Source organism: Gracilinanus agilis, chromosome 6 (assembly GCF_016433145.1).
Source record: "Gracilinanus agilis isolate LMUSP501 chromosome 6, AgileGrace, whole genome shotgun sequence".
NCBI lineage: Eukaryota > Metazoa > Chordata > Mammalia > Didelphimorphia > Didelphidae > Gracilinanus > Gracilinanus agilis.
Window position 1 is genome coordinate 256991021 of NC_058135.1, and position 27415 is coordinate 257018435.

Consider the following 27415-nt stretch of genomic DNA (forward strand, 5'->3'; position numbering starts at 1 on the left):
CCCACAATCCTCCCCCGTCATTCCCCTAGACCCTATAAAAGCCCTCCCCTACGCCTACCCCCTAGTCCTTACCTTAGACCCTCCTCCATAAAAGCCCTCCCTTGCATCTTCCCGCTCTTGTCCTTAGCCTAGACACCCCCTCACACCCCAATGAAAGCCTTCCTTACACTCTCTCCCTTGTCCCTGCACCCCCTCCCCCTTTGCCCCTGCGGGCGGTGGCGGCGGCGACGACTCGGAGGAGCCGGTGGGGATGGAGTGTGTCAAACTCCCCGGGAGATGCGTGTGTGTGTGATTGTTGTGAAAGAGAAATGTGATCCTGCTCCTCGGCTTCCAATTGCCAGGGCCGGGGAAGGCGTGGCGGCGGCGGCGGCTGCTGCGGCTGCGGCTGCTGCTGCTGCTGTCGCTGTCTGGACTTCTCCCCTTACAGCAGCCGCTGCCGCTTCCCTTTCGGGCGGGCCCACGGAAACTTGGGCAAATGTCACAAAAATACGTCTCTATTCTTGTCGCGACCGAGACGGGTGCAGTGAAATGGTACGTGGGCTCTCCGCGAAGTGGAGGGATGGGCGCTTCCGAAGAAACAGCCGTGGGGGCTGGGTTGGGCTAGGTGTCAGCCTTTAAACTCCTTTGGGCCTGTGAGTGGTGAAGTCATAAGATGCCGAGTCCTTCCTTGAACCAGAGTTTTCACCAGCTTGGGGTAGGTCGAATGGGAATTGCCTCTTCCCACCTGTCATGCTTTTTGTACGCCACAGATTCTGCCTTTGGAAGAGAGCTTGTTGCTCCGCTCTGTTGGAAGACGGTTTTTTTTTTTTTTTTTTTTTTTTTTTTTTTTTTTTTTTGGTATTTGGGGTACTGAGCTTTGCCGAGTCTAGACTTCTAGATATTCAGGTCATAATTAAAAACTGTTTCCATTTTTTTACGTCCATTCTTGTTGATGGTGCTTCCCTAAATGGAAGTACTTGGGGAAAATTTTTTTCTTTGAAAGTTTATTTCTGAAATTCTTATTGTTTAATATCAAGTTGATTGTTTCTAAAGAAGGAAATTTCTGTTTGATGAAAACTTTGAGCGTGCTCTATGGCTACTTTTGGGATCAATTTTTTAGAGCCTACTTTCATACTAGCTCCTCAGATTTAACTTCTAAGAATTGAGATTCTCCCACTCACTCTATACTTGATAAGACTAGCTTCTGCTTATGTTTGCATGTTCAGTGCTAATTTTATACAATGAGCAATGATAAGGTCTTGATAGGTCATAATTGAGCTCAAGTATTATACTTCGTATTTAAAGTAAACAAAATTCCATTAATTAGTTATTAAAGTACCAATTATACATTATTTTTTAATGAGTGTGAAAAGTAAGAAAACCAAATAAAGTTGCTTTAAATCAACAAGTTATTTTTTATATTTATGGACTGTGTGGAATATCATATATGAACATAGTGCTTAGATTGTTTTTGGTTTTTTACACCCTCCAATTTTTTTCTTTGAAACTTCTTGGTTTTTGAAATTTGTTTTTATATTGAAAGGTGAAAAGGTGAATTGGTGGTTCATTCGTGTCAGGGTCTAAATATAAAGTGCCAAGCAACTAAAGTTAAAAATAATATATGAGACGCCTTGACTAATGGCTCATATATGTTGTCACTGCATTATAGGCATGGGAAACTGCATTATAACCAAATAGAATGAAAGTAAATTAGAATTCTTTAGAATAAGGGAAAATGAGCTTGAAAATACAAAGCAAATCCTAGTGTCTTATCATGCTATTTACTTAATTATTAAATAGTTTGGATTCATACATGGACTCAGATGATAACTAAACATCTATGCTAGCCAAGCAGATGGAGAATCAGCCTTATTTTCATATTAAATTTTTCACTAGTCAGTGTAACTTTAAAATCAACCTTGTCTTTAGTTTCTGGGACTGAGATTTTAGATTCATATTCACTTATAATTTCTTTTGAGGTAGGAGTTAATCTTTTGTTAAAATGCTCAGAAAGAAACTTGCCTTCTTTTCAGGATTTTGCTTTTGTCTGAGTCTGTACATGGAAAACTAAAAAATGAAATAATTGTAATTAGGTTGATATAATGGCCATAGATTCTTATTTTTAACCATAGTCTTTTGTAGAATCTTTAGGAAACAACTTTTCAAGCTATCCTTGACCAGTATACTGGTTCTCTGATTAGTTTGTTTTTATTTGAAATATATGAAGCACAATCACTGGATGATAAGATAATATGGACTTAGGTGTGGAAAGAATGCAGGAGCAGAAAACCAGAGATTTCAGAAGCTCGGAACTGTTTATTAAACTGAGTAGATGTCATGCCTTTGGAATACTTTTTTTTCCCCACAATATTTTTCCTTAAAAAAAATCAAGATTAAGTACAGTATTTTTACTGTACTTTTGGTCTTTTCATTTAGTGACATAGACAAGTCTTCCTCTTCTCACTGTACACTAGCAATTTGTCTAATCTGTGTTTAGGACAGAATTTCTTCTCAGTTGATTCAGAAGTATGAAGAGATGTAACCTTTTGAGGAATCTTCAGATTTGAGTAAGGAAATGAAAAGATGTCATGACACAATTTATGTCAGAACCTTTACTTGTCAAAGGGGTTTGTAACTTAGTACATTTAATTTGTTACTCTTATTTTATAATTACTAGAGACCATAGAATAACTTGTTACATGATTATCATAATGTTGTTGTCAGAATAAGTTAGCATGTTGTAAAATTTCTGAGTTGCATTTCTCCTAATTTCCTGCCTTATTAAAGCTTAGAATGCCTTTTTCTTTAGGCATTAATACTGTACTAAGGTACAACCTTTCCTCTGAAATGGACCTTCTAAAGCCTTTGTGACCTCCATTGTGATATGCTCTACATGGAAGCTACTCTTGAAGACAAAGTAGAACCTCAGCTTGTCCAGAATGAGGCAGCCTGTCTGTGTCTCTCTTTTTAAAGGCAGTATTCTCAAGAAGCATGATATGGTATTGCTGCTCACCTTTTAAATAACCTGAATTGCCTTAAACTGTTAAGATCTTTACAATGGTCAACTGTTTGTTTATAGGGGAAATTTAGGTCAATAGGAAATCTTCCATAAAGCTCTTTATGCTTTGGGATCCAGCTGCTGAAAAGAAAGACCACCTCTTAGGTAATACCTTAAGCAGTTAATATCAGATGAGTGATGGTGCAAAGCTGAACTTTTTGAGGGATTGATGACATTTCTATCAATGGAGGATATGGGGGTGGGAAGGATATATATATATACCTAAAATCCATATCTTGTGAGAGTATAGTCCACTTATTTTGGTTAGTTTAGTTTAAATTAAGTGTGCTTTTGGTTAGTGCACAACTTTTATAGGTTATAATTTCCTTATTTTGAGTTTTAACTATCTCAGTTAATGTGTGTTGGATAAAAACTGTATTGCATACATTTTAGTAAAATTAGATATTGCTCTTTTTAAAAAAAAGCATATCGGGTTCCTCTCTCTTCAGGTATTTCAACGTGTCTGTGTGCCATGGAAACTGAATAAAGGGAGTAAAATTTGGCCATTTCATTGTGCCATGATTAAAGTACAAAGCATTTGGGATTATGAAAACATTGCTTGTATGATGTTAAGAACTGTCAGAGGACTGAACCAGTCGTGTTCTTATAGTTTTAAGTCTGGTTTGCCACTGGTATTTGTATGACTTGAAATTGGGGCACAGATGTGGTTTTTTTTTTTCTTCTTTTCTGAAGCCTCTCAATAAATTATTGAGAAGATTTACTTATTTTTAAAAACTTCACCTATATTTTTTTGGTGCCAAGTCAGTATTTCTGAAAACTTTTATTCTTTTTCCAGCCTAGTTAGGACTGAACTGTTAGACTTTTAAATGTATTGTTAATTAGATCCAAACCATTTATGGTGGCATAAAGTATGTTTTCATTTATGTGAACTAAGGGCTAAAAATGTAAAATTCTTAAACACATAGTATTTGTTTTTTTGGTTGAATCCAAACCATTTCTATTTGGTTGAAACTTAGTGTCCTTTAACATAAATATCCTAAAAAGAGATTAGGGATTTTGGGTTGATTTTAGAAAAAAATGAGAAATATGTTTTGACCTAAAAGCTCAAATTTCTGGGGATCAAAGTTCATTTATTTATGAAGACAAAGAAAGTCAGTGAGCAATTGTAGTGATAGCTGGAAGGATAAGAATAGGCCAGTGACACCTGTTAAATGATCAGTCTGGTTGAAATAGTATTAGCATCTCTGTCTCTGGTTTTATATTCCTTGGGTTCTACTTCCATCTTTTCTTTTTCTCTCCTGCTTCCTCCTAACTTCTACTTCTCACCATCTCCTCTTTTTGGATTACTTCTTCAGCATGGAAAGGATTTACTCAAGGTGCAGTGTCTAGGAATGATAAGGTATTTTGACTACAATTTTTAAAAAGGTTATGCTGCAGGTAAAAGCAGCTTAATTAAACAAATGAAACAGCTTTAATTAAAACAGGGCTAGTCTACAACCTGTTATTTGACAAGTTCTGAACTTTGTTACTCTGTCCTTGCTATTGTAGTCATCTTTTAATTGGGTTGTTTGGTCTAAGCTGATTTTCTTCCCTTGATTTTTTCTGATTCCTGTTTTTATGTGTTGCTTAGAAAAATTTTAGTAGTAACTTAAACATTTATTAACCCTTTCTGTTTTGACCTGTTTTAAACATTTAGCACATATGTGCCTGGCATTGTGCTAAACTCTGGGGATATAAAAAGTGAGGAAGAGATGAGGTGGAGTCACCAAGGAGAAGGTTCAGATATAATTCTTTTGTGTTTTACACAACTGTTTATAATAGTAACTCTTTAAGATGTTCAGTAAAATTCAGTTTGGTTTTAACGACTATGGAAAAAAAGAGGCTTTTTAAAAGTTAATTTTGTGTCTGATTATTCTAAAATATATTTCTATCTGTAATAGATGAAATTTATAAGCTAACATTTGATAGGAAAAAAAGAAAAATTTGTTTTGATTGTGAGAAAGTTCCATTTTAGAAAAATTTTTAAATGAGTTGATTAAAACAATTTTAATAATTCCCAGTTGTTTTGCTTTTTTCCCTTTTCTTAAATGTTTTTCCTGGGGATGCATGAAATATAAAGAAAAACTTAATTTTCCAGAACGGTGGACTCTGAAATACCTGTGGCTAGGACTTTATAGAATCCTATAAACAATCCTTTTAAGGGCTTTGAAAATTATGTTTATTTATTTATTTTTTGTATGCTGGTTTGTCATCCGTTTAATAATACAAAAAGGATCTAATAGGTTTGGAAGACCATATGACTTCAGTTGTATAATATTGCTGTTTTTAAATAATAAGCCCGATGGAGATTCCATACTAAAAATAGAATTGGATTTCCTAGAGAAATTTGTTCATTGTTTAGTGTAATGTAACATTTGTTTCTGTTGATCATAAACTTTTGTTAAGATGAAGTAGGTAGTGCCCTTTCTTTTAGGGATATAATTGAATGGAAGAATTTTGGGCAGTTTGCCTATGAGGTATGTAAAGCTTTGTGATAATCTTAAAATACCTGGCATTTTGTTTGTTAGTCTTAGATGCTTAAAGACAGATAGCCAGAAAACTGTTGTGTTAAATATAAAAGGCTCACTTCTATTTGAAAATGAAAATTAAAAAAAATCTCTTAAACTAGTTTAATATAATTTGGAAGTATAACAATTTATACCACAACAAAGTTTTTACTTCTGTATATACAAATATAATGGCAATTTTATAGTGATTACAATTATAGCCAAAGCTAAGTAATTAATTATATCATCATAGTTCATGTGATTTGCAACATGTCAATTGAAAGTCTATTTAGGTTTGAAAATTGATCTTGTGGCATAGATGATCTTAATAATTTAAAATTATTTTCAGGTTAATTTTAATCAAGTTTCCCCTAACCCCATGTTTAGATCACAGGCTTGAAGCTTATCAGCTGTTAGAGGTCAGGAATTTTTGTTGATTCTCTGTAAAACAGTACATTTTTCATTTGATCCTTGAAGCCTTCCATTCCTAAAACTGTCAGCTCTCCCTTCCTCCCATCTTTCCCTGTGTTTCACACCTTCTAAACCTGTGCTTCATCTTTACCACAATCTTTTGTTATTCCAGTCTCTTGCTGTTTAGGTCTCACTTTCTTTTCCAATCTGGATTGTATAGTTAACCAGTTTGATTTACTCTTTCCCTAAATCTATTGCCTCCTTGTCTTGCTCATTATCTCATGCTCATTATCTTTTTTCCCCTATTTCTACTCATAGGCTCCTGAATAACATTGGAGAAAGTCTCAGGACTATGTTGATTGGATGCACTACAAATTTTTGTTATTTGATCTCAGCTTGGCCCTCTTTGCTGCATTTGGCAATCCTTTTATTCTTTTCCTAATTGACTTTCTGTAATACTCCCTGTAGTAACTATTTCAAACCTTCTTTCTTCTCTTTAATTCTCCTAAATCACCATTTCCCCTTCAATTTCCCATTTCATCAGAGAATCTTGTGTTCTACTTACTGAGAGAATAAAGTCCTCCTATCATACTTCCCTTTTATTTTTATACTTCAAAAGTACTCACCATTATTCCCCAGTCCTGGCCAAAGATAAACCTTCTTTTTAGACCTTTAATCCTATCCTCTTCCATCTCACAGCCTCAGTCATTTCATTTCTACTGGTTTCCAACCTTCTTTTTTCAAACATGTCCAGCTCTTCTCAGCCTAAGAAAATACTTCACTTTAACCCTACTGTTCCTACAAGCTATTATCCTAGTATCTCCTGTCTTTCATAGCAAACTCATATATACTCAATTGCCTACACTTTCTTCTCCTTCCACTCTTAAACACTTTGCATCCTGGTTTTCAATTTCACTTTTTTAGGTTTATCAATGAGCTTATTCTTTCTGAGGTCACCAGATCTTTTAATTGCAAAATCTAATGGACTTTTCTCATTTCTCAAACTTTAAAAATCCTTTACCTCATTGACAATGTGACTGCCCCTTCTTCCAGTATATTCTCTTTACTCTCTTTTTTTTTCATTAAATTGTGCACTCTTTTGCTGGTTCATCAACCATTTCCTTTCTTTCTCTAATACTTTTTTCTTGGTGATATTATTAGCTCTTTTAAGTTCATTTATCTTGGGGTAGATAAGATGATGCCCTAGTCTACTCCATGTTTCACTTAACCTTTTGGATATCAACTAGTTACGAAATGAAATCTTTTCTAAACCCACCTCTGTTCTAAACTTCCCTATTTCTGTTAAGGGCAACACCACTCTTTGTGGATAGTATCCAAGGTGATGTCTTGAAATCATTCCCAGCTCTTCTCTCCCTACTATATCTAGTCATTTGCCAACTGGAGTCTCTCTCTACAGTATCCTTCTTACCTAACTTTTCTTTCTTTTCACATGACCATCAGTTGGTTAGTCCTGAATCCCCTCTCACCTGGACTTTTGTAATTTCTGTTGATGCCCTGGCTTCCATTTTCTCTCCATATATTCTCTGAACAGTTCCTAAATTCATCTTCCTAAAGCTTGCTACATCACCTCCTTGCTCAAGAATCTTGAGTGGCTCCTCATTGTCCTTAGAGTTAAAATACAAATTAATCAGCACCTTTCTTTAAAGATTCATGGCACACCATTCCCCTTAGTCTGGCCCAATTGGCATACTGACCATTTTCCTTACTTGACAGTTCATTTTCCTCTTCCACATCTGGAATAAGTTCGGAATCTACTCTCCAGGTTTATTCATTTATATGTCAACTTCTGTATGATGCCTTTTAAAAAATATCTTTAGCTGTTTGTGCTCCTTTCTCAAGATTTCCTGTATATGACAATATTTTTCTGCATTATAACATCAACTCCCAGGACTTGTCCTCAGAGATTATTTATTGTTTTGTATTTATATTTCCAGTGCCTAAAACTATGAATTGCATGTTAGTAGGTATGCAAATATTAAAGATCTCATGCTTGTTGATCGCAAAGCTCAAAAGCTTTAATATTCTTATTCTATTTCAAAGTTAAAATGTTTATAGCTCTTTTTGATTTAGTTTGTTTAATTGTGAGTACAAAGAGAGAGTAATCTAAAAAGATTTCCTGAAAAATTTGAAGCTTGCAACTTTGGTTGACTATAAAAAATAGTTTAAAAAACTTGATGTGATGCTCTCAATCTGTAGATTAGTCACCTATTATTGTGCACTAAATTTGAAGATATCTGGAATAGATTTGGTCACAGAATCAATTTCTGGCATTGCATTCCTATTTACCACAGTGTCATTACAATATGAGCTCCTTCCAGACTGGGTTCATTTGTATCCCGACTGGAGCCTATATGCTTGTTGATTGGTTCAGTGCCTTATACACTTTTGTTTTTGATTTAGTGCTTTAATAGCACATGCTGTTGAATTGTGTTTTTTAGTGATTGGAAAAAATGAAAATATAATTTATCAACTCCCCACTCAATTGAATATTTTTATATTAGGACGCATGCAGAACTTTATCAAGGTGTGGAACATCTTTAAGGAGTTCTGTAGTCTAATAGAAGTATGCACAATATTAAGTGCTTCAAAACAAAGTACAACATGAGATCAAAAGGGAAAAGGGGAGTTATGGATGTGGGGGAAGGGAATCAGGGAGGGCATCATAAAAGACTTGGCATTTGAGTCGAATTGAGAAGAATGAGCAGAAGGATAAGAGAATAGACATTTCAGACATACAGTGAGAACAATGTAAGAAAAAGCATGGAGATAGGACAGAGTTGTATGCTCAGGATTCAGAAAGTTGTTCAGTTTGGTTGGAGTGTCAGTTGTGATGAGTTGAGTTTCTATTGATAGAGGCTGGTAACTGGATAAGATAAGAGAAGGAAGAGACAAAGATCATTCAGACACAGGATGATCATATTTCACTGAGAGGTCCCATGTAAGATCTTAAGTCATAAATCTAGAGCAAGGAGTTTTAACCTTTTTTTTTTTTTTTTTTTTTGGTGGCATGTATCCCTTTGGCAGCTTGTGGAAACCTATGAACTCCTCTAAGTAATATTGTCTGGCACAACTAGGTGGCTCAGTGGATTGAGAGCCAGGCCTAGAGAAGAGAGGTCCTAGGTTCAAATCTGACCTCAGACACTTGTCACTTGACCTCCCCATTGCCTAGTCCTTACCACTCTTCTGCCTTGGAACCAATAACAGAGTATTAATTCCAAGATGGAAGGTAAGGGCTCTTAAAAAAAGAAATACATAAACAAACAAATGAATAATATTGTCAAATGTATAAAATAAAATTGTTGAATTGAAATACTATTACAAGATTATGGACCTTAGATTAAGAACTTTTAATCTAAAGGTAAAAGGGACTATGGGACCCACATGATCTGGATCAACCACCTCTTTTTACAGATAATTAAATCCTGGGAAAGGTCAAGGAGCAGTAAGTGGCAGTGTCTGGATTCATGTTCAGTCCTGTGTCTCTAAGTTCATCGCCCTTTTCACTTCCTTTGTACATTACTTTCCAGAATTCAGTATAACTAGAACAAAATGAAGTCTTTCTTATTACTCTTTCCATATTCATTAACTTTTTGTTTATTAATAACTTCAAGATCGGAGGGCAAGAGCTAAGCCCAGGGCCACATAGCTAGGAAATGTTCAAAGTTAGATTTGATCCCAGGTCTTCCCTACTTCAGGCCTGGCATTCTATACACTGAGCCACCTCACTGCCCTTGAGAAGCTGCCTTTTTTAATAAAGAATGCTGGCATGCTACACACAACAGAAATTAAGCAAATTTATTTTCTTGAAGAATGCTTGCTTGATTTCACTTAACTATAATATTTGTTGCAGTGCTATAACTTGTATTTTGAAATTTTTTTACTATATCAATAACATTTTATAATTTATGAATTTAAGAATTCACAGTTCTAGTTTTACCAGTCTTCTCATGGCCATGAGTGAATCTATAAAACTTTTGTAAGAAACATAACAGTGTAACATCGTCAATAACACTGAGGTTAATGGAATGTGATTCATCTTTTGTTGATATATAGTTGAATAACTAAAAAATATTTTGCTTTCTTAGTTTTAGAAATTATTCAGCTATAATTATCTAACCAATAAATCATTTTGGATGAAAAAATAAGACAATTTAAGGAACAAATGTTATAATTTGATTATTATCATAGATTTAGAACTAGAAGGGCGGGGGGAGGCTGTCTAATGCCATCATTTTATAGAGAAGGAAACTTGAAGTTCAGAAAGGTTAAATGATTTTTTCCAAAGGGGTATGGATAATAAATGGCAGACCTGGAATTTGTACCTACCTCTGATTGTAAATCCAATACTCTTTACTGTACCATTCTGATGTTTTTCATTAGGATTGTTTTATGATTGCTGATTATTTTCATGATTTTAAGAAAGATCTTCATATTTGGATTTCTTTATTAATGCAAAAACTTAGTACCAGTGGTTTTTTTTTATCAGAAAAAAGAATGATCTGCAAAAAGTTTGTGAGATTTTATCATTTTTCTTTTCTGATTAGTTTGATTATTAAAAAATTCAACATAATCAACAATATGTCTATTTCCCTTTTTTTCCTTTTCTATTTTCAAAGATTTGTGTGGTAATCTAGCAAATTCTTATGGTGATTCTTTTTGTGTGGATTCAGGCTTTTTTCTGTCTTTTGGAGATTTGATCATCCATTGTTTTGTTTGGAAAAGAACCTAGGGAAAGCAAAATATTTGATTTGGCTATATATTATTTAGATTTCTAAACTTCTTTTGAAAAATTAGTCACCAATAATTTAATAGCAGGGTTTTAAAATTGATGGCTTCTAAAATGTTCATACCATTTCCTTCAGAGATTCTTCTGCTAACTATATGTTCTAAGAAAGTGAAGGACATGTGTAATTAGAATTTGCTCCCCAGAACTCTCTTACTCCTCGGTATCCCATTTATGTGGTCACGCTGAGACTGTGTGTATATGCAAATGGGATGCTGGGTAAGAGAGTCCTGGGGAGCAAATTCTAATTACACAGACAAAAAGGAAGAAAACATATGCAACACAAAACAGCATCACGATAGTAAAGAACTATAATTAAAGTAAATGCTCATTGGTTTGGAGAATGGCTAGAAATGTGTGGTTCACGAATAATAGACATTATTGTGCTCATTTGAATGATGAATAAGATGAATAAGAGAATCATGTAAAGACTCATACAAATTGATGTAAAGTGGAGCCAGAAGAACTAGGAAAACAATATATTCAATACCTGCAACCATATAATTGGAAAGAACAATAAAACAATCATAACTTCATGTTTAAAATTATGAGCTCAGGGCAGCTAGTAGGTGGCTAAGGAGATTGAGACAGGCCTAGAGGTTCAAATTTGGCTCTTGCTGAGTTTCTGTGCAAGGTACTTAACCTCCATTGCCTAGTCTTACTTTGTCTCTGTCTTGGAACCAAAACACAGTATTGATTCTAAGAGAGAAGATAAGGGTTAAAAAAAATTTATAATGAGCAAATTCGATCCCAAAGAAGAGATATGAAAAGATGTTTCCACCTAGTTTTTTGCATACTGGAGACATGGAATAGGGCAGATAGCCCAATCAGACTTTGTCAGTACTTTGATTAATTTTATCTGCTTTTTTATCATCCTCTTTTAAAATTCCTGATTATGAAAGATGGGTTTCTAAAAGAAGGCTGGGAGGAGATATGCATTAGGAAATGTAGCTGATACAAAATGAAAATAGATCATGCAGATTTATTTGAAATAAAAAAGCCTTTGGTGGGGAAAAAAAAGAAATTGATGTCCTTACTCTGTTCCCCCATATAGTCATCAAATTGATCATTATTATTTGATCATGATAAACGATTGTCTACATTTAATGAGTTTTGTGACACTTCTAAAACTGTACTACTTAGGGTATGTTAAGATTCCTTGAAAGATCACTGTAATTTTTCTTGAGCTTCATTTGACTCTCTTTGGACTTCTCTTACTTGCTCCAGATTTCAAATTTAGGTGAGGAAGGAAAGAAGAAAGGAACACTATATTTCTTTTTATTTTATAATGGTATAATGAAAAGAGTACAGGATCTGACATTAGAAGAGTTTGATTTAAATCCTGTGTCTCTTATTTATCATCTTTACAACCTTGGACAATTAAGTAATTGAACTTACGGACTTAGGTTTCCTTATCTATAAAGTTAGGGAGTTGGACCCCCTGTCCCCCTTCCAAGTTCTGAGAAAATCTGTATTTTAAATGCCTTTATATTTTTATACTTTTTTGTATTTGGCCATTGTCTCATGAAGCCATAGTGTGTGGTCATTCCTAAGATTTCTTGCTTTTAAAAAATAACTATAAATAGAATATCTAATCATCCAAAACCAGAAGTTTACATAAAGTGTGAGTTTTATGTATATGAATTACATAAAACATAATTTTAGAAACAGTAGTATAGGTTACACTGGGACCTTAATATTCTTTGGAAGAATATTGTTAACCATGTTTTGAGAGTTTATTTTTTCTGACCTCAAAATCTTCCTAATTACCAATGTTTTCTAAATATCAGGTGCTTTTTCAAAAGGTATGCTGTTGAAAAGTTGATGTAATTTTCTACCTCTTCTCCTTTAGTTTCTCTGAAATGAAAAATATTTGGATTGACACAAATACAACTCATTTTTATATGACTTGAAATATCTTTGACTAGGCGAACTTATGTGCTTTTGGAAATCTTTGTTTTACTTTATTTTTAATAGAATTATTATTTGTTTTTAACATTAAACATTTTTAAAATTTTTTCTCCCTTCCCCCACCCACTGAGAAGGTAAGCAATATGATATCAATTATACATATGTAATTATGCAAAGCATATTTCCATTTTAGTTATGCCAAAAAAAAGAAAATCTATAGTCATATTTAAAAATGCTCAAAATCACCATTTATTAGAGAAATGCAGATTAAAACAACTGACATACTACCTGACACCCATAAGATTAGCTAATATGACCAAGAAGGAAAATGATAAATGTTGAAGGGGAGGTGGCAAAATTAGGACACTTAATATATTCTTGGTATGAATGTGATACTGTGAACTGATATATCCATTCTGGAGAGCAATATGTAATCACATCCAAAGAGCCATAAAACTATACATACCCTTTGATCTAGCAATACCACTACTGAGTCTGTATCCCAAAGAGATCAAGGATAAGGGGAAAGGACTTACTTGTACCAAAATATTTTTAGCAGCTCTTTTTGTAGTGGCAAAAAATTGGAAACCAAGGAAGTATCCATTAATTGGGGAATGGTTGACCAAGTTGTAATGGAATACTATTGTGCTATAAGAAACGTTGAACAGGATGAGTTCAGAAAAAACTGGAAAGACTTCTCTGAACTGACACAAAGTGAAATCAGCAGAACCAGGAGAACACCGCATTCAATTACAGAAATATTGTATGATGATCAACTGTGAAGGACCAAACTGTTATCAGCAAAGCAAACTTCCAAGATATCCACAGGGTACCAGCTAGGTGGCCCAGTGAATAGAGTGCTGGGCTTAGAATGAAGAAGATTCAACTTCCTGAGTTCAAATCTCTCCTGAGACACTTACTACTAGCTGTATGACCCTGGGCAAGTCACTTAACCCATTATGCCTCAGTTTCCTTATCTGTAAGATGAGTTAGAGAACAAAATGGTACATTGCTTCCAAGTTTTCTTGCCAAGAAAACCACAAATGGGGTCACAAAGAGTAGAACACAACTGAAAATAACTGAACAAATGATGCTTTTGTTTTGTTAGATAGGTATAGGTTTAAATTCTATTTTTCTACTCTAAGTCTGACCACATGTTGATCATCCCGCAGGACTCTCTGTCCTTTCACGCTGCATTCAGGGAAGTAGAGAGGGTGGATGCAGTCTACAACACATCTTTATTCCCCCTTCCCCCATATCACACAATAGGATGTGGGAAATGGGCCCACAGTCTAGGAGGGGGAGGGGATGAAATTCCCTTTACACAGTTTGGACAGCCTAGTAGTGCAGTGGATAGAATGCTAGGCCTGGAGTTGGGAGGACTTGAGTTCAAATGTGACCTCAGGCATTTCTAGTAGCCCTGGGTAAGTCATTTAACTTCTGTTACCTAGCTCTTGCCCTTCTCTGTTAGAGTTGTTACTAGGACCGAAAGTAAGGATTAAAAATAAAAAAACTGGCCTAGCTCTGTGCCCCTGGGCAGTTTATTCAAGTTATCCACCAGGGACTCATGAAAAATGCTTTCCACAGACAAAGAAGGAACTGTTGGAGTCTGAGTACAAATCGAAGCATGCCTTCCACTTTATTTCCTTCTTAAGTTTTTTTTTTAATTGTATGTGCGGTATGTGTCTTCTGTATATTACATGAAATAACTGGTATAACCTATATCAGACTTTTTACCTCCTGGGTAGGGAGAGAATCTGAATCATGGAATGTCAGAAAACAATTGTCAAAAATTGTTTTTATGTGTAATTAAAAAAAACCCAGAGCAAGAAAAATAAAAGTTAAAAAAATCATATGTCTCAATATGCATTCAGAGTTCACCAGTTCTCTCTCTTGCAGTGGATAGGGTTTTTCATCATGAGTTCTTTGGAATTTTCTTGGATCGTTGTATTAAGCAGAATAGCAAAGTTTTTCATGGTTGATCATCATTATAATATTGCTTTTACTGTTATATAATCTAGTTCTGCTCACTTCATTTTGTATTGGTTCTTACCAGGTTTTTCTTAAATAGTCCCTTTTATTTCTTTCTTTTAAAAAAAACATTAATTATTTTTTCCAATTTAAATATATTTTTTTCCAATTACATGTAAAAAACTTGTAACAAACATTTAAAAAATTTTTGAGTTCCAAATTCTGTCTTCCTTTTTTTCCTTCTCACTGAGAAGGCAAACAATTTTATATAGATTATACATGTGCAGTCATGCAAAGCATATTACCGTATTAATCAAGTTGTGAAAGAAAACACAGACCCCCCAAAATAAAAACCTAAAACCACAAAACTGTGTATGGGCAGTAGAATTGCCTAACAGGACCAGGTCCTACAGCCCAGTGCTAGCAAAGGATCTGTTATAATTTCTTTCTGACCAGTTGTCTCTCCCCCTTCCTTATCTTTTCCAGTCTGAGAGCTCTCAGAAGCTGCTGCCACCACCAAGGCCCATTGCTGGTGCTGCCTCCACCTTCCCCACCCCACACCCTGTGCCACAAATCTCTCCTGCTAAGTTGTTTTAGACCAGAAAAATGCCTCATTGTGATCTTTTCTTGGCTTTCCAAATTGCTATTTGAGATGTTACTACTTTTAAAAAATTTTTATCTTAGACTCACTACTTGTAGTGGTTCCAAGGCAGAAGAGAGGTAAGGGCTAGTGACTTGCCCAGAGCCACACAGCTAGGAAGTGTCTGAGGATGAATTTGAACCTAGGAACACCAGTCTCTCAGACCTCTGAGCCACCTACTCGCCCTCTGTAGATGTTCTTTTAAAGTTGTTTATTGTAATGTTGGGAGAGTTCTGAGTTGCTACCTCGCCATTTTGGCTCTTTTATCAAATTTAAGTGCTTTTAAAGACAGCTTTAATTTAGATCAAGACACTAACATGTTTTATTAGAAATATAGTATTGAATAAAATAAAATTAAAATAATTTTATTTCTTATTTTTTAAAAATTTTAAGTGAGTTTTTATTGATATTAAATAATTTCATAAAATGTTATGATAAAATTGATCTCTGCTTAGACTTGCTTTTTGGAATTTGGCGACTATTTATTGAAGTTCTTGCTTCTCTAGTACCACTGAGAATATGGCTAGCAGAGCCAGCATCTATATTTTTTTCAACTCTTACTTTTTAGAATTGATGATATTGGTTGCAAATAAGAAGAATGGTAAGGGCTAGGCAATTGGAGTTGACTTGCACAGGGTCATACAGCTCAAAAGGGTCTTGAGGCCAGATTTAGAACGTAGAACCTCCCATGCTCAGGCCCTGAGGCAGCATATTTTTATGTTTTTTTTCCCCATCCCTTCCCTCTTTTATTTTTCCCACTTTAAACATTTGATCTGGATTTAATGAGTTACTCAATATTTATAATTCTAGTAATTTCAGATATAAATTGGGGTTAAAAAGCCTCAAATCCAGTTAATTTGTACTTGTCCCCATTTTCAAACATTCTTAGGGTAATTGGAGTTTAGTTACAGAGAATTTTAAGAAAGAAAGAACGAGTAAAGGCATTCATTAAATATTTTACTATGTACTAGCACTGTGCTGAATGTTGGGGATACAAATTCTGTGAAGCCTCAATTAGTGTGACTAATTGCATTATTCAAATTCTCATTATTTGAAATTATAATTATATAAAATATGGAAATATGCAGTGAAAATTTAAGCTTGCATTTTTTATTTAATATGATAGCAATGGTTAAGAAAATGCATTTCTGATTAAAATAGTTATAGAAAACAAAATTAAAAATAAAAATTTAAGATTCTGATTATCATATCTAAATATAAGCCTACATTAATATCATGAATTTTTTTTTATTATTTAAAAAGGTCATTTAACAGTATAAACCGAACTGCATTCTTTCTTTAAAATTTCGAATATAAGTCTGGTAGATGCCGAGATTTTTACCCATATCTCTGTGAATTTACATGCTTACATTCTAACAGTATGAATCAAATATAGTTGAATTACTTGGGACATCATCCAAAATGATTAATGCTTAAATGTGATGTTGTTATCTTGCTGTATTTTTCCCAGCTGTGCTAAGATAAATGGTTTGTGCTAAGATAACGTGTAAACCAGTTTTCAAAAAGAGCTTCAGTCATCTGTGCTTTTTATTTGACCACAAAAGATCTGGAAGTGATAGATGTAACTTCTTATACTAGGAGGATTTTGAGGCTGATAAATAAGTATTAGTATTAATACAACACCCCCTGCATTACCTTCTCTGCATAGATACTTTAAATCCTGATTGTTTTTTCTTTCTTAGAAATGTAGATTTTTGAAGGCATCCTTTTCTAGGATTTCATTCTTGTTAAAATATGTTGATTAATGTATATTCACTGCCTTTGATTATTTTCTTCAAAATATCAGAATATTTACCTAAGCTTCCTCATGTATATTGGCTACCTCCCTGGTAATTTGAACATTATGTAATCAAACTCCATTTTTAGAGGTCCAACCAGCAAAAATTTTACAGTAAAATTTTTTCATTACCCACTTTATTTCCGTTTTCTTTTTTTGCATTAAATAAACTTGAAGCATAAATAAACTGCCTTGCTAGGAAGAATTTGCTTTGCTTGCAATTTTCAATCCATTTGACTTTCTTTTATTTAATTTTCATTTTATAGTTTTTTGTATGGTAGATTCAAGCATTTCATCCTATTTTAGGGTTACTCAGTAACTGTATTCATGCCACTCAATTACATCAAATTTTTGTTCTTATGTAATAAGCCTCTTTTTTACATTGACAGTGTTTCCTTCTGAAATGTAGTCTTTTTTGCTCATTTTAAGGACTTAAAAAAATCAACACAACTGTTGGTAATATGGCATGCAGTTGTTAACACAACCTTTAGTAATATCATTTGGTGTACGGATATGTATGATGAAAATAGATAATGGAGCAGGGTGTTTTAAAAAACAAATCTTTGACTACGTCTCCTGAAATGTGACCTGGTAATCATTTTAGGGGTAACCACAGTGGTGTTTTGGTTAATAGAGCCTTTGTGGAGTAAATAAGGCAATAACACATCCTTGTTAGTTGTGTGACAGTGTATTTTCTAGCAACTTTGGAATGTCTAACATGTATTTTTTTATTACTAAAGTTGGAATGTTTTGCAAAGCCAAATGAAGCTTGTTATTTAATGTGCTGATTGTGTTAGCGTCAACACATTCTCTGGACACTTTGGTCACAATACCGTGAAAAACATCCAAGACCTGAGTATATTTTCAGTTTACATGTTTTAGCATGTACATTTGACTGCAAACTTTAATTTATGAACTTTCAGGATATGTTATGATTTATGTACTCAAAAACATTCAGAGTTTTTATACCTTACTCCTTATATCCAAACTTCATCATTTGTCTTTTCCTTTTGTTGTTTTAAAAACAGGAAATGAGCAACCTTATGGTAAGGTGAAAAATAATTTTTTTTGTTTATTTTATTTCATTCATTTAAAAAACCCCCTTACCTTCTGGTCTTAGAATCAATACTGGGTATTGGTTCTAGGCAGAAGAGTGGTAAGGGCTAAGCAATGGGGGTTAAGTGACTTGCCCAGAGTCACACTGCTAGGAAGTGTCTGAAGTCATATTTAAACCCAGGATCTCCCTTCTCTGGGTCTGACTCTCAATCCACCGAGCCACCCAACTACCCCCTTTGGTTTATTTTAGAGAGGGAGACTTGAATATTGCTGAGATATTTAATTTAATTTTTTATTGTTTACAGGCTTCCAGTAAACTTCAGGTAATTTCTCTGCATGTCTCTCCAGGCCTTCTTGAGCTAATTTTTCGTTAAGAAAGATACTTGATAAGCCCTGAAAACAACTTCCCTTAAAAAAATTGAAAATACAACATGAAATGTGAATTTATTGAAAATTAAATCCTCGGTACTGATAGGGGGAAGAGATAGCTATACTTACTTACTGTTTATAAATCCTAAAATTTGGATGGGTTTGATATTTTTAAATAACAAATATTTGCCAAAAATAAAATGCATAGATATTTGTAGAGTTCCTTTTAATCTACCCAAGTTTATGTAAGTATTTTGTAACTTCTAGAGGAGGAAGGCTTATTTCCTTATATTTGGAATTGGGCTAATTAAAAGCCACCTGGGTTCTTAGAGTTTAGTTTTTCTTGTACAGTTTTCATTCTTGACCATAGGTGCCAGTTTATAGAAAGAAATTCTAACACCTCGGTTGGTTTGTAATTACAGTGTGAGAGTATTTAAATATGTTGCAAATAGGTTTAAATATATTATGGCATAATTCTAAGCATTTTATAGGGAAATGTACGTCTGGTTGTAAAGCTTTAATAAAATTTGAGGTTTTAGCAACGCATCTTATGCTGACAAAGATCTTGTTACCTTGTAACTTCCTTGATTAGTAACTGGTTGGGAATTAAGTGGGTGGCAACTTGGTAAGTATAAAAAAGGAATGAGTGAGTCACAAATTGATTTAGCTTTGTAGTCTCCTCAGCTTGTACCTGATTAAAGAAGTGAGGAAATAGTTGACTTTACTCCCACATAAAAAGGAAGAAAAAAAATTGAATTAAAAAAGATAGGTTTAAGGGATTTCATGTTTTATATATTTTTGAAAATTCCTTTTTATTAACTTGACAAACATCCATGTTCAAAGAGAAAAAGGACTGCGTGTGAACCCACAAATTTCTATGATGTACAAGTTTTAAAAAAGCAAAGATAAGTTTAACATAATTGTTCAAAGGATGCCCCTATTTACTATGCTTGTATTTTTCTCCTACTTTTTTCTGTTAAAAAAACAAACAAAAAAACAGAAGTTTAGTTGAAGTTCTATGCTTCCTTTTTGAGGGACATTACCTTCACTATCCTGTTTTCTTCATAACATTCTCCCCCTTTCCCTGCAATGAAAAAATATGTAATTGCCTTCCCTTATAACAAGTGCTGGAAAACGATGACCAATAAATTAGTACTGTCTGTAATTATTGTTTCATTTGTGTACTTCTAGTCCATCACTTCATTTCTTGAGAGGTGAGAAGCATGATTCATCAGTTTTTGGAGTCATGGTTCTAGTATTGATCAGACAGACTTCTGTCCTTTATAGTGTTGTCATATAAATTAGCCCCCTACTTCTGCTGATTTCATTACTTATTTCCATTTATACAAGTTTTCCTAGGTTTTTCTGAATCGATATTTTACATAGTTTTATACATATGTTTTTGTAGTGCGAGGGTTATAGTGGTGCAAATGGTGGACCTCTGGGTTCGGAAGGAAACCTTTCTCAGGAATGAGAGGACTCCAAACTTAGCTTAAAGTAAAAAGAAAGATTTATTAGTAAGATAGAATTAATGGCAGCAAGACAGCATGAGTTGAACAACCATGGGAGGCTGCTCCCTGAGTGCCTCAGTTCTGGATTTTTCATATTCTTTACAGTAGTGTGGACTTGACTCCTTGCACTCCGGCATTGGTGGGGGTCTGTCTGAGACCCTCAGGGCTTAGGCTATCCGGGTGTGTCCTGGAGGTGTATCTCTTTTGTCTGTCTCAGCTTAGTCCTAGGGTAATGGTTTTTTGCCTTGGGAGTCCCAAGGGCAGGAAGAGGGAAGGGAATTTCCCTGTTCACAGCCTGCCTGAGTTAAGGGGTACAGGATCCTTGTCATGTCTGCACAATGTCCACGTCACAAGGATGTTTTATGTACCGTAATTCACTTTTTTTATTGCCCAGTTGATAGGCACTTCCTTTAATTCCAGTTTTCTATCCAAACAAAATGGTGTTATGTTTTTGTACAAATGAGGTCCCTCCTCCCCTTTTTGATAGTAGTGGGCATAGCTAGGTGTGATTAGTTAGTAGTGACTTTAGGGTATAGTTACATATTGTTTTTCTAAAATTTTTGAACCAATTCATGACTTCACCTAAGAGTACATTGCCACACATCCCTCTAACAATTTTTGTTTTCCTTTTTTTTGTTATCTTTGCAAATATGATGGTTATGAGATTGGAACCTCAAGTTATTTTAATGTGGATTCTTCTCACAAGTGATTTGGAGAATTTATATTATCTAAATTTCCCTCTGTATTTCTCCCCTTTCTCCTTCCCCAGAACCATCTCATAAGAATTTTTTAAAAGAAAAAAAATGTAATCAGCAAAAGGGATATATGTGTATTTATAAAAAAAAAAAATGCAGTGTTCCACCCTTTCAAACTCACCTCTGCAAAGAAGTAGACCAGTGGCTCCCAAACTTTTTTGGCCTACCGCCCCCTTTCCAGAAAAAATATTACTTAGCGCCCCCTGGAAATTAATTTTTAAAAAATTTTAATAGCAATTAATAGGAAAGATAAATGTATTAATGTTTCTACCTTTTTCGTAAAATATAGTAAAGAAAGGTGTAAATTAGAAACATTGAACTTTGAAATTATGAAACTATTTATTGACCTAAACTATTCACTGCCCCCAAATGCACCTGTGGCCATCACTGCTCCTCTGGATCGCTGCAGCACCCACTAGGCGGTGGCGCCCACTTTGGGCATCTCTGGAGTAGAGAGAGATGTATTCAGTCTCTTTAGGGCCATGATTGTTCTTTGTAATTTTGCAACAATTTCAATTGTTTTGTGGTCCTTCTTTCTATTTCCATTGTGCCATTGTAATCTTGGCTCTATTTATTCTGCATCAGTTAATGGAAGTGTTTTCATGCTTCTTTGAATTGATCATACTCATTACTTATAGCACAGTAATAATACATTTGATTCATATACCACGATTAGTTTAGCAATTTTCCCAGTTAATGGACATGATTTTATTTTCTTTGCCATTCTAAATTTCTTACACTTTTATCATGATAGATTGTCTTCTGTTAAAAGTGCACCCACTGAGAGACCTTCAGAAACAAATGGTCAGTCCTTTGGCACAGTGCCTGGCACATAGTAGGCACTTAACATTTATTGCCTACCTTCATCCAATGTGTTTCTGGCTCCGAACCTCATATACTTTAAGGGCCGGCAATACTGGTCTTGCATTTTCTCCCATAGAACTTTCCATCTCATAGTGTCTCATTTGCACTGGCTGTCCCCCTTGCCTGGGATGTCTTCTGATGAAAGTAGGGTAACTATTTTTGACCTATTTATATAAGTGATCTCTCACTTCTGTCTCACTCATTTGGCTTTTAGCCTGTGCTCCACAGGCTGCATTGTTAATTATCTCCTTATGTTTACTTTGTTTTCTAACTAGTTTTTAAGTTGCCTCCTAGACTGGCTCTCTTCTAGATTTAATTCAAATTCCCACCTTTGCCTGGAGGCTTTTTCTGTGGCCCTGACTAGGCAACACAAAATAAAACAAAAGAATTGCATCTGGGAATACTTTGAACTCTAATTTCTATAAATTCTTAACAAATTAGAGAAATGAAATGAAATAGATGATTCTAGACAAATATGTAAATTCAGAAGCAATTTGTAATTTATAGAAATTAGAGAAGGAAGATTTGTAACCAAAGAATTACTTTGACACCCCCCAATTCCTCCCCATAACACTTCCCTTGTTCTTTTAAAAAGTTAAAGAACAAATAGTTTCTGTAGTAGTTCATTCATAGTTCTAGAGAAAAATCACAGTTTACTTTATATTAGGCAAATGCAATGTTGATTTTAAAACCAATTATCTTAAGGAACCTGGTTATAGAAATACAAAGTAGATTAGGCAGTAGAATATAGCATTAATTTAACTCATTAAGTAAGCTTTATGTCAGTTAATACAAGTCTAAAATATCAGAAAAATTATCAACTTAAAAAAATATCACAAGGTTCAGAAAAGTCTTTTATAAAATCCAACCATTCATTTGTGATGAACATATAAAAAGCAGTAGGGGAATTTTCTAGCAACATAATTAAAAATATGAACCTTAAACCACAGGTCACAATAATTGGCAAAGATGGAAGAAATAGATGCAATTTCACTAATAACAGGTACAAAATTAAGTTTACAAGTTTTATAATAATACCAAGTTTGACTATTTTATTTGCGTAGCATTAGAAATTACAGTAATATCAACAAGAGAAAAAAAGATACTCTTGCAATTAACATAGAAAATGAAGAATTATAAATATCCTTATTTGTAGATAACATGTATCTAGAAAATTTGAGTGTCTCCACCAGAAATTTAATGGAGATAAATTAGTAGGTTGCAGGACGCAGGATTTCCCAATAAAAATTATTTGTGTTTTTATATGCTAATAATAAATAAAAGGAACATATAAAAGAACATCCTGGTTAAATAAGAAAAATAATAAAATAATAGGGTATTAGCCTAGTCATATACACATAAGACTTCTCTATAAGGACAACCTTGAAAGATAATTTCTTAAAGGAGGGTATGAATATTCTATTCATGAATTGATCATATTTTCATATTGATCATATTTCACATTTTTACATTTTAATTTATTATCAATCAAGATGACAAGATTTCTTTAAGGAATTGATTTAAATTTTAAGGAAATTCGTGTAGAATAACAAATAGGCATGAATATTGAGGCATTTGATAGGGGAAAATATGCAAAACTAATGAAAGTGGTCTTACATTCTTTGACTTTAAAATATATTATAAGCTAATTATCAAAACTATCTGGAACTTCACAAAAAGAAATAGGTCAGTGGAATTGAATAGAGATATGTCATCTAACATATGCAGAAGATTATTGTTTGCTAAATGTAGAACTAACAAAAACCTAGGGGAATGATTATTAAACAAATATACTTGGAAAAATTTGGTTAACAACTTTTTAGTAGGAAATGGATTTAGAACCACATCTCATATTATATACTACAATAAATTCCATCTGGATAATAGACAAACATAAAATATAAAACAGTAAAAATGAAATGACCTTTCTATGGTGGGGAACTAAATGATTTTCTACTAAATAGTAATTAAAAATAACAAAATAGATATGCTTTGTTGTATTAAAATACTTTTTGTATAAGAGAAAACGTCATCAAAATAAAAAGAATATAAGAGACTGAGTAAAATATTTTTGGTACTTGGACCTGTGATTTCATAGGTTACTAAAGCATTCCCTCCACTGTTGCAGATGAGCACCTCTTTACAGTTTGGGCTTTTAAAGAGCTACCCAGAACACAAGTTTAGGCCTAGGTGACACAGCCATTGTGTCTGTAGCAGGAATCAAACCCAGGCTTTCCTGATTTCTGAGGCTATCTCTCTCTATCCATTGTATTGTCTTTCTTACAACAAATTAAAAATTTGGCATCTAAAATATGTAAGGAACTCTTAGAAGTTTACAAAGGTAAATTTCCCTTTGGACATTTTTCAAGAGGGGAAACTCAAATGATTAGTAATCATTAATGGATACCTATAGTAATAGAAAGAGGAAGAGGATATAAACAACTCAGAAAAAGAAATTAAACAATTCATAAATGAATATCCAGAGGAAAAAAACCTTTGATAGAATACACAAATAAATTCTATCTAAAATTCAAAGTATAATTCTAACATAAGTTGTTGATAAAAATTACAAAAGAAGAGCTCCTCAGTTTCTTATATGATACTCGTATATGGTATTGATACCTAAACCAGGGCAAGTCAGAACAAACTACAAACCAATATAATAGTCTTAATAAGCACTTAATGAAACATTTAAAATAAAGTATTAGTAAGGTGACTACAGCAGTCTATCATAGAGATTTATGTACTATGATCAGATTGGGTTTAAACCTGGACCATGTAGGTTTGGTTTACTAGGAAAGCAATAAAAAGAATAATAAAAAATGAGTGTAGACTCAGCAAAAAGTTTTGGCAAATATATGACATTCATTTTTCTCATCACAACAGAATATGAAAGAATATGGGCCTTTCCTTGGTAAATAATAAATATCTAAAACTAAGATTCACCACTGTTATGTTATGGAAATAAAGAGTCCTTTCTAATAATGGAAGACACAAGCATGGTTATTGTCATCACAGTTTTTTTAATACAGTCTTAACCCCAGACATGCGTGCCTCTGCTGCTTTATCTGCTTGGAACTTCCTTTGTGCCTGAGGCCTCCTCACCCTAATGCATCCAACTATCCTTACAGCCTTATTATCCCAGGAATAATTTTCCATAAGGCCCACCTCCTTCTCACACTAGTGAGTTCCTCCTGGGGCTCCTATTTTTTAGTGGATCCAGGCTGGCTAGCCTTCATTCCTGTCTTGCTCCTGACTTTGAGCTTCAGAACCATACTGGGGGATATCCCCTCAACAATCACGTGGATTCCTTCATCTCTTTCTCCTCCTCTTCCCTTCTTGAGGGCAAACAATGTAGTGTATTTTTTTTTTTATTTGTATTTCCAGGATTTAGCACCTAGTGTTAGGGTTCCAAATCATGACCCAAGAATGGAGATCTAGAGACAATGCAAGTTACAGAAGACACTTTATTACTAGCATGCACACTAGGACGGCTCCCAAATAGAACTGTGCTTGAGGGGAGGATTACAGGGGTTATATAGACTCTTGGAAATGTTTGCTTAACAGGGTATCTCTAGTTTGGGTGAGGGGCTGCAACTCCTTCCAGGAAGGGGCCCAGTGTGGGTATAGTGCATTTGCTATCCAAATTCCTACCTTACCTTCTATGAGTGTCACTGACTTGATATAATCTCCAAATTCCAATCTTACACTAGTAATCACTAATAAAAGTTTGTTTCCTTCTTTCCCTCCCAGAAATGTTATCTGTAATCTTGACAAAAAAGAAAGAGAAATTAAGGTAATAAGTATAGGCAAAGCAGAAACAAAATTCTCATTTTCTGATATGATGGTGTACTTCGGGAACCCTAGAGAATTGATTAAAAAAAATTGAAACAACTTCAGCAAAGTTGTAAGATATAAAATAAATCTACATAAATCCACATGAATCAAAAATTTAACATAATAGATGTACAAAATAGCAAGAATACACATAGGGATTATCTGAATAACAACTCTACAAAAACCTTTTCAGAAATAGATCTAATTAATTGGAAAATTTTATGGTTATTGCCACTTGATGAACTCCTCCATCAGATCTTAACATCATATAAAATGGTGCCACAAATATTTTGATAACCTATAGGTTGTGCTAGTAGAATAAAAGTGACAATGATTCTTTTATTATTTACTTCCTTGCCAATAAAAGTATATAAGGATTACTTTTTAGAGTTTGAAAAATGCTAAACTTCATCTAGAAGAGCAATAATTCATAAATCTCCAGGGAATTAATTTTTTAAAAAGTGAGAAGGAAGGGAATGTTGCAGTACCAAACATTAAACTATATACTATGAACCAGTTGATAGGGGTTAAAAAGCAGTTCATTTGGATCAGCCAAGTGGCTCAGTGGATGGAGAGCCAGACCTGGAAATGAGAGGTCTTGGCTTCACATTTGGCCTTAGACATTTCCCAACTGTGTGACCCCAGGCAAGTCAATTAACCTCAGTTGCCTAATCTTTACCACTCTTATTCCTTAGAACCAATACTAAGTAATGATTCTAAGACAGAAAGTAAAGGATTAAGAAAAAATAGGCCAATCAGTGGAACAGATTAAGTATACAGCATACAGATGCAAACTTCATAATCTAGGATGTAATATACCCAAAGACCTCAGCTTCTGGGGTAAGGAATTATTATTCGACAAAATATGGGAAAACTGGACAGCAGTTCTGGCAGAAAATGAGTGTAGATCATAGACTTACACCTTATACTTGAATAGGCTCTAAATGGATACAGGACCTAGATATAAAAGGTCACATCACAAATAATGAAAAAGGAATACTTTCACATCTATGATTAGAGAAGAGTTCAAGACCAAAGGATAGAGAATCACAGAAAATTAAATGGACAGTTTTGATTATATAAAACTAAAAAGTTTTTGCTCAAATAAATCCAGTATAGCTAAGTTTTAGAAGGGAATCTGGAAAAAAAAATCTTGGCAACAAATTTCTCTGGAAAAAGTCCCATTTTTAAGTGATTGTGATTAAAGTGATTAAAATCTGGAACATTAAGAGCTATTCGCCATTTGATAAACAGATAAAGGACAGTTAAATAGGCAATTCTCAAGGGAAGAAATGTAAGCCATACATAGCCATATGGGAAAAAAATGTTCTAAACTACTGGTAATTAGAAAAATGAAAATTACAATCAGTCTGACTTTCTGTCTCATTCCTGTCAGACTGACAAAGTTGACTAAAAAGGAAGAAAGCAAATATGGTAGGTGCTGTGATGAAAAAGGCTTTGATGCCCACTATTAGTGGAGCTGTATATTGGTCAATGCCTTCTGGAGATCAGTTTGGAACTGTGCTTCCCAAATTACTAAACTGTGTGTGATCTTTGTTCGATTGGTCCTAATACTGGGACTGTACCTCAGAGTCCTGTAGAAATCAAAATATTTGTGGCAGCATTTTATATGATGTTAAGAGCTGATGAAGGAGTTCATCAATTGGCAAATATTTGAACAAATTTTAGCATAAGAATGTAATGGAATAATATTGTGTTATAAATGAAACTTTGGTTTCAGAGAAATTTAAAAAACTTGTAATAATTGTTACAGAGTAAAGTGAGCAGAACCAGGAAAATAGTTTGTACTACAAAATCAATATTAAAAATGAACAATTCTGGAAAACATAAGAGCAACGAGCTATGATTGACCATGATCCTAGAGGACAAGTGATGAAAAATGCTGCCCACCTTGTAACACCAAAATGATGGAACTAATATGCA

At 34.1% G+C, this 27415-nt stretch overlaps 1 protein-coding gene across 1 annotated transcript in view; it reads left to right on the forward strand.

The window, feature by feature from the left end:
* The first annotated feature begins 460 nt into the window (after positions 1-460).
* Positions 461-27415, forward strand: part of HIPK3 (homeodomain interacting protein kinase 3) — a 93039-nt gene continuing 66084 nt past the window's right edge. Inside the window, exon 1 of the mRNA XM_044681436.1 lies at positions 461-531. The gene's annotated coding sequence lies outside the window, so the exon portion shown is untranslated. The remainder of the gene's footprint in view (positions 532-27415) is intronic.